The 10,203-nt window shown below is 39.5% G+C and overlaps 1 non-coding gene across 1 annotated transcript; it reads left to right on the top strand.

The window, feature by feature from the left end:
- Positions 1-9,546: 9,546 nt before the first annotated feature.
- Positions 9,547-9,653, top strand: LOC128293428 (small nucleolar RNA R71). Its single transcript, XR_008283610.1, has one exon. It is a non-coding gene; the product is annotated as a small nucleolar RNA R71 (small nucleolar RNA).
- The last annotated feature ends 550 nt before the right edge of the window (positions 9,654-10,203 follow it).

The following is a 10,203-nucleotide window of genomic DNA, read 5'->3' as shown; positions in this document are numbered from 1 at the left end:
GAAATGCTGTGCTAAAACTCAACTTAGTCCCCCAAGCCTCTTATAAATTTTTCCAAAACCTAGAGGTAAATCTCGGATCCCTATCTGAAACAATCGACAAGGGTATCTCATGTAGTCTCACAATCTCAGAAATATACAAGTCAACCAATTTCTCAAGGGAGTAGTCGGTACGCACTAGTATGAAATGTGCCGACTTTGTTAGCCTATCCACAATAACCCAAACAACATCCTTTTTCTTCGGGGTTAATGGTAAACCTGTCACGAAATCCATGGTAATCTGATCCCACTTCCACTCAGGGATCGTGATAGGCTGAAGTAGACCCGAAGGTACTTGGTGTTTAGACTTCAATTGCTGACACACTAGACATTTGGAAATGAACTCTGAAATGTCTCTTTTCATCCCCGACCACAGTACACTTTCCTCAAGTCATTGTACATTTTCACACTACCTAGGTGGACGAACAAACAAGCACTATGCGCTTCTCGTAGAATCTTCTGAATAAGCTCATTGTCCTTGGGTACACAAACTCTATCTTTGAACATTAGACATCCATCGGTGCCAATCCAAAAATTTGATTCAATTCCCGACTCACACTGAGTTCTCTTAACTCGCAAATCTTTGTCACTGCTCTAGGCTTCACGGATTTCTTGCAGAAACATCGGTCTAGTTCTCAATTCTGCCAGAATCGAACCATCCTCTAACAATGCCAAATTGGAGTTCAATGCTCTCAACGCAAATAATCATTTTCTACTCAATGCATCAGCGACCACATTCGCCTTTCTCGGATGGTAATCGATAATCAACTAATAATCCTTTAATAGCTCTAACCATCATCGTTTCTGTAGGTTCAACTCCTTTTGAGTCATAAAGTACTTAAGACTTTTATGATCGGTGAATACTCGACATTTCTCACCGTACAAATGGTGTCTCCAAATCTTTAATGAGAACACTATAGCTGCTAGTTCCAAGTCATGGGTCGAGTAATTTCTCTCGTGTAGCTTAAGTTGTCTTGAGGCATAGACTATAACCTTGCCTTCTTGCATAAGCATACACCCCAAACCATTCAAAGAGGCATCACTATATATCATAAACTCCTTGTCCGACTCAGGTTGCACTAACATTGGGCTTCGGTCGACAAATCCTTTAATTTCTCGAAACTCTGTTGGCACTTTTCTGTCCATTCAAACATGACATCTTTTTGCAATAGCCTAGTCATTGGCATAGCTATCATAGAGCATCCGTTTATAAACCGTCTATAATATCTGGCCAATCCCAAAAAGCTTCAAACCTCAATCACATTCCTCATTTGTTTCCACTAAAAAATAGCCGAGATCTTGCTTGGGTTAACTTTAATCCCATCACCTAACACAATATGTCCTAGAAATTTGACCTCTTTAAGCCAAAATTCACTCTTACTGAACTTGGCGTACAATTTCTTGTCTCTCAAGGTCTGTAACATAATTTTCAAATGCTCCGCGTGTTCACCCTCATCACGCGAGTAAATCAATATGTCATAAAAAAAACAACTACAAACTTATCCAAATACGATCGAAAAACGCGGTTCATCAAATCCATAAACACTGTGGGGCATTAGTCAAGCCAAAGGGCATGACGAGGAACTCATAATGCCCGTATCTCATCCGAAAAGCAGTCTTTGGTACATCTTGCTCTTTAACACTCAATTGATAATAACCAGACCTCAAGTTTATCTTGGAGAACACCGTGGCTCCCTTTAATTGGTCAAATAAATCATCTATCCTTGGCAAAGGATACTTGTTCTTCACTGTTACCTTGTTAAGCTGTCTATAGTTGATACATAACCTCATCAAGCCATCTTTCTTTTTCACAAAAAGTACCGAGGCACCCCACGGTGAATAACTTGGTCTCGCAAAGAACTTATTCGTTAACTCTTGCAATTGTACCTTCAACTCTTTCAATTCTGTAGGAGCCATCCTATACGGAGCAATAGAAATTGGTGTCATACCCGGTACCAACTTGATTCCAAACTCTACTTCCCTCACTGGAGATAATCCAGGCAATTCTTTTAAAAATACATCTATAAATTCACAAAATACTGGTACCGATTCAATCTTCGACTTAGACACCTGAGTGTTCAACACAAAGGCAAGATATGTTTCACATCCTTTTCTCAAATATTTCTCAGCAGTCAAAGATGTTACTATTACAGGCAAACCATCCGACTCACCTGGTCCAACCCGAAAAACATTTCCGTCTTCACATTTCAACTCAATAACTTTTCTCCCACAATCCATTACAACACTATGAGAAGTCAATGATTGCATGATTTGTAGCAAGTAATAAATATTTATAATGAAGATTAAACCTAGACTAACTATTATAATGACGAAAAGGCAAGCACACCTATCGAACAATAGTATAGTAATGGCAAGACCAGGATATCGTACCCAAGGGAACCAAAAGTACTAGTAATAACTATCTTATTATTATCTAGCCTAAGAATAAAAGGGTTTGTTTTAATTAACTAATTATTTAAACTAAGAATGCACAGAGAAAAGAATTGGGGAATTGCTTTTGGGAAAATCGATTGACTTGAGACAATACCTAAGAAAAAATCCAACTAGACTTTACTTGTTATTCTGGCTCCGAACCGGACGATTTATTCATTTAACTTGTTCCGTAGAGATCCCTAAGTTATGTTATTATCCCTATTCAAGACTAATAATGTCTAATCCCTAGATTGGATAATCGAGACTTTTCTCTAATTAACACTCTAGGGTTGCATTAACTCGATCTATGGATCCCCCTATTAGGTTTCACCCTAATCTGGCAAAATCTTGTCACAGTATTTCTAGGCGCGCAATCAACTCCACTTAATTATGACGAAAGTACTCTTAGACAGGGTCTATTCCTCCTCTGAATAAGAGCGTGTCTTGAATCAATATCCTGGGATATCAAAACAAGAATTAAGAACACATAATTAAGAACAAGTTAAATATTTATCATACGATTCAGAAAATAATAACAAGATTCGTCTTAGGTTTCATTCCCCATAGGTATTTAGGGGTTTAGTTCATTACTAAATAGGAAAACATCTCAGAAGAATAAAGAATACAAGACATAAAGAAAACCCAAAACTCCTGAAGGGAAATTGAGGAGAGATTTTCAGTCTTGATGATGAATCCGGCTTCTGAGATGGATCAATCGGCTTCTTTAGGGTAATTCCTTACCCCCTTCTCCGTCTCCCTTTTTATCCTCCTCTAGGGTGTATTTATAGGCTTTGGAATGCCTAAAAACTCTCAAAAGTGGCCTTTTCTGAATTGGACTTAACTTGGGCTCGGCAGGGACACGCCCGTGTGACACGGCCGTGTGACGTGATTGCCAGGCCGTGTTCGATCCGTTAAATTGCACACGGCTGTGTGGGTTAATGGCCAGGCCATGTGAATCGTGAAAGCCTTGGTCGACACCCTTGAAAGACACGTGTGTGTGAGCTGCCCGTGTGGCAAGGCTTAGGTCGTGTCATCTTCTTGATTTGGTCCATTTTGTCCCTTTGTGGCTCGTTTTTGGAGGAGTATCGAATTCACCAATTCTAATGAGAAATCATCTATAGAATACATTAAACATGGGGTAAAAATCTGTATAATTTACGGTTTATCATGTACCCCCACACTTAAGCATTTGCTTGTCCTCAAGCAAAATCCTCAACTCATAATCAAAAAAAATTCTCCCCAACTTGTAGTTCTTATCAATAATATCTCAAAATAATCCATAGGTAATCATACGTTGAGAATCCAACTAAAAGAACATAAAAGTTTCAAACATTCCAAGTTGAGTATTTAATCATGCAAACATAGGTGTCTCTTTGCATCTAAGTAATTATCTTTGATTCAGAATATCCCAAAGTTTCACATCCTCACTAAAGATTCACTCAAATCACTCAAGGTTTTTAAGGACAATAAATGAAACACTCAATCGTCAATAATGAAAATTCATTACCATAGGCTTGCATGAAAATCAAATCTCCACCACTATAATTTAAGATGATACATCAATCAAAAGATCTTTAGAGGGTTGTAGTGCGGCTTGGTTAGGGGGGTGTGGTCACAAGCTGAAAGAAAGGGATAGAATCGAGATTGAATTAAAAAATTGTCTAACTAGAAAAAGAGTTAACCTTCACTTGCGTACAATAGAGCTTTTTCTCAGAATATGGAATTACTAATATGTATACATAGTTTTTTTTTAAGAACAAGTTAAATAAATAAGAAAAAAGTAAGCAACTTTTCCAACTCAGATCTCGAAAAAAATAAGGATCAAATTAATTTGGGGGATTTCAACAATAATGGGTTAATGGTTAATATTAAGGGTAATACAAGGAATGGCTTGTTAGGCTCACGGGGGTTTACTAGGGGTTAATCATGGAGGTAGGCTTTTCATGGCTTGAGTGGGTTAATCCTAAGTGCCTTAATCATTTTGATATATCAAATCAAATGGTGTGGTCTCGACATGCATAATCAAGCAAGTTCTAGAATAACAGTTCAATACTGACGCACTCAAAGCAATAATAAAAGTGAGCATGAAAGGATGAATAGATGCTCAAAAGGCTCAAAAATATCACAAAAAATTATGGCTTTTTGATGTTTAAACTCGTGAATTCTAATTCAAAGTAATACCTAGACTTGGGGAAACAGCCTATAATTTTAATTTCTTAAAAATCAACTTATCTTGCTTGATTCTCTAATGTCTTAAAGTTTAAATAATCAATGCATAAATCTCTATGTTTTAATTCAAGATATATCAATCAGAATCATAAATCAATTAAAATTTATCCTAAATATGATATAGAGCTTTTCAAGAGAACAAGGCAATCATTAATAAATACCCCCCACACTCGAGATGTACATTGCCCTCAATGTACAAAGACAAATGTTAGAGAATAAAATAAGATAGGGAGAGAAGTGAAACTTCATGTATGATGAATTCCTCGAACTTAGAGTTTTGGAGAGTGATCGGTTTCAGAGTGGAGGAGGCTACTCCGGCGGTCGTAGAGGTTCATTAGGCCATAAGTCCTGCGCCAAAAGAATATTATATCTAGTGGTAGCTATGGTCGTGGTTGAGCAGGACATGGCAGTCGTAGAGAACCATTTTCCGGTGGAGTTTTCGTTCCTCTGTGATGATGAGCTTAAGAGCTCTATATAACATTGATAAAATTAGGAACTTTTTAGGAGATATTGGGAAGAATAAGTACTTGAAAAGGAATAACCGAAATTCATGATTAAAAATAATATTCTAAAATCTAAAAAAAATAAAAAATAAAAAAATAAAAAGTAGTTTCAATTAAAAACATAAAATAATAAATAAATATTTGTAAACATCTTCATCGCTGGATGGTTCGCGAGGTGGGACTGGCGATGAGATGTGGAGGTGCTGACAAATCTGCTGTAGAGTAGCATCAATGTTGTCAAATCATTGAAAACACTGATGCTCGAATCGGGTGAGGCACTCAGAGATGTCAGTATATGAAGCCGCCGCATGAGCTAGACGAGAGGGTGGTGGTGACTGAGCCGGTGGGTCCTCATGCTGTGGGGGGACATCATCAGGAATGTCCTCGTAGGCCTCCTCCTCGGTAGATTGGGCGAGACGATACTGGGGAGGGTAGGTTCCTCGGTGCCTCTCGATCATCCTCATGCTAAGCATGCTCGAGATGCCTTGTGGAGACACCTGGCAGATAAGGGTGAGGGATGATTCTTGGGCTACGGTGTTGAGGAGCCTGAAGTGTCGCACTAGCCGAGTCACGTAGGGGCCAATGGAGATGACCCCCTTCCGATACTGCTCCGTCTGGTGCTAAATCGCGAGGGCTATGAAATAGGCTAGATCGATGACGTGCCCTTGTGACATGCACCATAAGAAGTAGACGTCGTGGGTGTTGACGACACCAATGCTCTCTCGCCTCCCTGTAATTATGTAAGCTAAAATAGCGTGTAAGTACCTCAGGGATGGTGGGAGAACTGATGCCTTAGAGCGGCTAGGATTGTACGAGGCCGTGCTAGGGGCCAAAGTGTCCCAGCACTTCAAGGGAGAGAAATGTATGTGGCGACTGAGAGCATGTAGTTCATTTTCCACCCTAAACTCCTCCGTATATAGGCCTAGTGCAGCACCAAACTCTGGGACGCTTAGCTGGTGGATTAATCCGCCTAGGCGAAACTGGACCATGCCAGGATCATCGTACCTTGTCATTACGGTCTGGAAATGGAACGTTGAGCAAAGTTCCATCGTGAGCTCGAGGTATGTCAGCTCGATAATCCCGAAAAATAGCTCCCTCGGGTCGGTGGTTAAGAGAGCCCGAATCGCATCAGCCATCTGGACTTGTTCTACTGCAGCCCAGTTGATGCAGTGGCCCGCTGCTAAAGGTCGGGCCCGAAGTATTTGGAAGAGCTCTTCTTGGGGCCCTCGTGGAAATTGTAGGAGAGGGTGACGAATTTTCACGGTTGGACTCGCGGAAGATGACGCTCCATTCCTCTTCTTCGAGGCTAGTACGGCGGTCTTCTTTCCTCTTGAAGATGACATTGAAGGCCTGTGATATAAAGAATAATAATAGGTAAACTTATTCGAAGGGGAAGTAAACTATTTCAACCAAGACTACTAATATGAAGCAAATTCAACCACAAGAATAATGAGAATGAGAATAGAAATGTAATGGGTATAAGGTTTTCCTCGTCTCAATTTAACATAAACTGTGTGGTAACTAACCTAGGAATGCAATTAATTAGCATGATAATAGCATGAAAATAAGCATAGTAATGTCATGGATATGAGGTGTGTCTAACAACTTGATTTAATTTGAAATGTATAATAAAAAACCTATAAATGCAAACTAAATGATAAAGTAATGAACAAAAAGTGAAAACTAGTTCAAAAGTAATGTAGATTATTGTAATAATCAGCATTAATAATGAGTAAAATAGAAGTGAAAGGAGTAAACAAATGCTAAGGAAGAGAGATTGAGCTTTAAAAATGAAGTTGAAGGTGGCGCATGGGCGTGGCAGGGGGGCCTTGTGTAGTTGCAGCGGCTAGGGTTAGGGTTTTTGAATGGAGAAGACAATGAATAGTGCAGCCTATTTATAGATTTTGGGACACACAGCCATGGGACATGACCATGTGCCCCAATTTTAGCCCGTGTGTTTCGTGTTTTTCCTATTTTGGCGCGTCTGAAATTCGTCTCATGCCCGTGTGCCTCGAGCGTGTTGGTTCACACGACCGTGTCGCACGACCGTGTCTAGCTTCATTCGCTTCTCCGATGCCCATGTGTTGTAGCCCCACGCCCGTGTTAATTTGACAGGTTCGACCACGGCCATGTAGCACGGTCGTGGCATTTTATCATAGCCCGATCTTTTGCCCTATTTTCACACGGCCTTAAGCACGCCCATGTGATTGGTCAAGTCTCAGTAGAAACACCTGTATTCAAGATTTCTATTAGTAGGTTAGGATTTAAATATCAAAATTTAAAGAAATTAATAATGTTAGTGCTCGAGTTGCCTCCCGAGAAGCGCTTATTTATAGTCTAAGCTCAACTTACCTCTCTGTTGAATGATCATGGTGGTTCGAGGAGTTCATACTTCTCATTCCTACTGTCAATTTTAAAATAAGGTTTTAAATGGGTGTTGTTTACCTTAAAAGTGTCGAACTTGGGATGACTCACCTCCACCGTACTGAATGGAAAAATAATGAGTACTGTAAGAGGGATTTCCTCATTTGGTGTGGTAGTGACAATGTGGGGATCTGCGGCATCTAGGAGGACTTTATCGCTAACCTTTAGTTGATTGGGAGAGGTATCGGGCTTGTTTTGGCGTAGGTTTGGTTTATCATATGTTCTCGTTTTGTATGCTCGCCATTCATCTAGCTCTTCTATTTGAAGTCTTCGTTTCTCATGGGTGTCTTTGTTCACTACTTGATAATAGTGCGCTGTCTCCTTTATCTTGGTTTGAGAAGGTTCCTGCAAGGATGATTGAATATTAGTTTTATCATCGACAAGTTTCATAGCAGTATCTTGAGTCGTAGAGGTTTTGACTGAGTCGCGTGCTTGGAGTGTTACTGCATCGTCACCTGCACGAAGTGTTAGCTCTCCTGTGCCTACAGTAATAATGGTTCTGGCAATTGCTAAAAAAGGTCGTCCTAAAATTAAAGGTACCTCGTTATCCTCATCCATATCTAAGATGACAAAGTCTACTGGGTAAATAAATTTATCAATTTTAACGAGAACATCTTCAATAATACCTATAGGAAATCTAACTATTTTGTCAGCCAATTGTATGCTCATCCTAGTCTATTTAGGTTTACCGAGACCTAGTAGTTTAAACATTTTATATGGCATAACATTTATACTTGCCCCTAGATCAGCTAAAGCATTATTCACAAATAAACTACCAATTAAGCAAGGAATTGTAAAACTCCATGGATCTTTCAATTTGTTAGGTAGCTTATTCTTCAGAATAACTGAGCAGACTGCATTGAGTTCCATATGCGATGTAGCGTCTAACTTTCTTTTATTAGCCAGAAGTACCTTTAAGAATTTTGCTGAGTTGGGCATATGCGAAAGAACTTCAATAAAGGGTAAGTTAATATGTAATTTCTTTAAGAGTTTGACAAACTTATTGAATTGTTCTTCTGTTCTGTCTTTCGTCATCGCTTTAGGATATGGCACACGAGGTTCATAATTCGTACTTACCTGTTTAGGATCATCATCGTTTACCTCTTCTTGACCTTTGTTCATCGCGTTGTCTTGCTGTAATTCTGGCTCAGGTGTAATGAATCCTTCCTTATCTTGGGCACTAATTGCATTGAGGTGTTCCCTCGGATTAGGTTCAGTATTACTTGGTAAGCTACCTTATGGTCGTTCGGAGATTAGTTTGGATAGCTGGCCTATCTGAGTTTCGAGTCCTTGGATCGATGCTTGTTGTGTCTTAAGTGCTGTCTCGGTATTTTGGAAATGGGTTTCTGCCATCGTGATGAATTTAGAAAGCATCTCTTCAAGGTTTGGTTTCTTCTCTTGTTGATAAAGTGGCTGTTGAAAACCCTGAGGATTTTGTGGCATTTGATTTCCTTGACCTCCCCAGGAAAAATTTGGGTGGTTCCTCCAACCTGCATTATAAGTATTACTGTATGGGTTATTGTGAGATCTAAAGTTATTGTTACCCATATAGTTGACTTGTTCTTCTTCAGTTGTACGATTGAAGGGTTGGTATTCTGTATGTACACCTCCGCCACTTAAGTCACACCTTATTACTGGATGTCCTTGCGTAGAACCAAGTAAACCGTCAATCTTTTTATTGAGAAGTTCTACCTGATTAGAGAGCATGGTGACTGAATCGATGTTATAAATGCCAGCTGTTTTCATTGGCTTTGTCCTCATAACTTGCCACTGATAGTTATTCAGTGACATCTCGTCTATAAATTCATAGGCATATTCCGGTGTTTTATTGTTGATGGTTCCGCCAGTAGTTGTGTCAATCATTTGTCTTGTCGAGGGATTCACACCATTGTAGAACGTTTGAACTTGCAGCCAAAGCAGTAACCCATGGTGAGGGCACCTTCTGAGTAAGTCCTTGTATCTCTCCCATGTATCGTAAAGTGTTTCTAAATCCATCTGTACAAAAGAAGAGATATCATTACGTAATTTAGTCATTTTAGCCAGTGGAAAATATTTTAGTAAAAATTTCTCAGTCATTTGTTCCCAAGTAGTGATAGACCCTCGTGGTAACGAGTTCAACCACTGTTTAGCTTTGTTTCTCAGTGAAAAGGGAAATAACCGAAGATGAATGGCATCATCAGAAACGCCATTCATTTTGAATGTATCGCAAAATTCAAGAAAATTCGCCAAGTGCGTGTTGGGATCCTCATCCTGCAAACCATCAAACTAAACAAACTGTTGTATCATCTGAATTGTGTTAGGTTTTAGTTCGAAATTATTTGCAGCAATAGCAGGTCTAACTATACTAGACTCAATTCCTGCTAAAGAAGGTTTAGCATAATCATACATAGTACGTGGAGCAGGATTTTGATTAGCAGCAATTGCAGGAGGTAGCTGATTGCCTTGGTTTTCAGCCATCTCATCGGTTGGGGGTTGAGTATCATCTTCTGGCTTGTTCTCTGTGTATCTTAAGTTGCGCCTTATCTATTTGATTTTTGCGAATTATACGATTGATTTCTTTGTCAAAAAGTAATGGTCC

The sequence above is a fragment of the Gossypium arboreum genome, chromosome 5 (genome assembly GCF_025698485.1).
Source record: "Gossypium arboreum isolate Shixiya-1 chromosome 5, ASM2569848v2, whole genome shotgun sequence".
In the NCBI taxonomy this organism is placed as follows: Eukaryota; Viridiplantae; Streptophyta; class Magnoliopsida; order Malvales; family Malvaceae; genus Gossypium; species Gossypium arboreum.
Note: the sequence above shows the minus strand (reverse complement) of the source record. Positions and strands in the feature narration are given on the sequence as shown.